The following is a 1,798-nucleotide window of genomic DNA, read 5'->3' on the forward strand; positions in this document are numbered from 1 at the left end:
GGGCGGGGAAAGGGCCGGACTGCAGGGGGAGTTGGGTGTTCCTCCCCTCGTTTCTCCCGTCCTCCTGGGCCCCTAAGCCTCTCACAGCTGCCCGCCCGCCCGCTGCCCTCACCTATGTCGTCGATCGATGATTATATATTTAAAGAGGTAGGCGTATGCCATGGCCACGGCCGCTCAGCGCGGAGCACAGGGCTCCTTCTGCTACTGCTCCTCCTCCTCCTCACCCTCGGTGCCGCTTACCGCTCACCTTCGACACTGACGCAGCGATCAGCTGCCTAGGGCCCCAACCAAAAAATAAAGGCCATCTCCGCGCCGACCAGGAAATCCTGCTGCTATAGGCCCCACAAGAGGAAAGGGACAGAGCCCCGCCCACCTGCAGCGCACACACACACCCAGCCCCGGAGCCCTGCCCCGGAGCCCCGCCCCGGAGCCCCGCCTCCAGGCAATCTCTTCCTGTGCAATTTGTTGTTGACACTGAGTCAAAACTGACCCGTAGCTGACCCTCTAGTGGGTTTTCAGAGGCTGTAAATGGCACAGGAGGACGTTGTTTTTTGTTGTTTATTGCCGTCAAGTCGAGCACGACTCATATCGACCTTATGAACAAAAGGCCTGATTGTCTTTTCTCCAAATTCGTAGAGGTTTCAGAGGCATGTGGTTTAGGAAGTGAATGCCACTCCTGCTTCCAAACCTGTCTTAAACTGGGAGCTCCACCAAACACTGTCCACCATGGGCAGCCATTATGGCATTTGACCCCCCAATGGCACAAGGCTCAGCATCACAGCAAACCCAGATTACCTCAGTGCAACAAATCCACAGAGGAGTGTTGTACAGCTTAGAAGAATGTTCCTCCAAAATAAAATAACACTAGACCCTTGGGCCCAACCAACTTTTAAATACAAGGGAGGGATATATATGTAGAATACCAAGGATACTGAGCTGAATTCTGGGGACAGAAATGCAAGGAAACGTGAAGAGTCAAGTGTGGGACCCCACGGGTACAGGACCAATGCTCCTGAGGATGAGAAGACCCCTAGTGTGCAGGGCTCTAGATGAGCAGGTTCCTAGAAGCTCTTGTAGGAAGTCACTCACCTGCCATGATGTGCCAGGTGAGTAAGCCATGTGCCTTGCAATTGTTGTATACTGTCTAGTTGGAACCAACCCACAGCTGACTCCCCGCTGAGCTTTCAGGGGCAGTAAGTCGCACAAGAGCAGATTGCTCATCTTTCTTCTACAGAGAGCTGGTGGATTTGAAGTGCATTGTTTTTTTTTATTAGTAGCAAGGTTCCTTATCATGAGGCCAGCAGAGTCCCTTTCTCTGGAGTATGTTGTTATGTACTGTCAAGTAAGAACCAACTCATAGTTGTTATAAAAGATGGATAATGCCTCTTATTTATAATGCGTTGATCCATGAGAGTTTTTTAACTTATGTTCTACAGTATTGAGTTGGGCATGAGAAGCCAGCCTGTCTCATTAGCTAGCAACTCAGCTGAAACTTGACACTTGGGATGCTTGCCTTCCGATCCTTCTTTCACAGTGTATTTCACTGCATTATTTCTGAGAGGAAAGGGTATCGTATAAGATGGAGATTTTTCTCTGGATGGACCATTCTAGCTCCTTTCCTTCACAAAAGTTCATGGCCATGGGGCTGATTCCAACTCACAGAGACTTCAGAAGGTCTATATGCTATTGCTGATTTACATTATTGAAGTTAATTTCTTTTTTTTCTCTATATTTTATTAATTTTCATAAACATTTACAGAGATTTTGGGTTTCCATTCATTCATTGTTGCACTATTCT

This window comes from Elephantulus edwardii, unplaced genomic scaffold (assembly GCF_000299155.1).
Source record: "Elephantulus edwardii isolate Elephantulus edwardi_28Jun2011 unplaced genomic scaffold, EleEdw1.0 scaffold00502, whole genome shotgun sequence".
NCBI classification, from domain to species: Eukaryota; Metazoa; Chordata; class Mammalia; order Macroscelidea; family Macroscelididae; genus Elephantulus; species Elephantulus edwardii.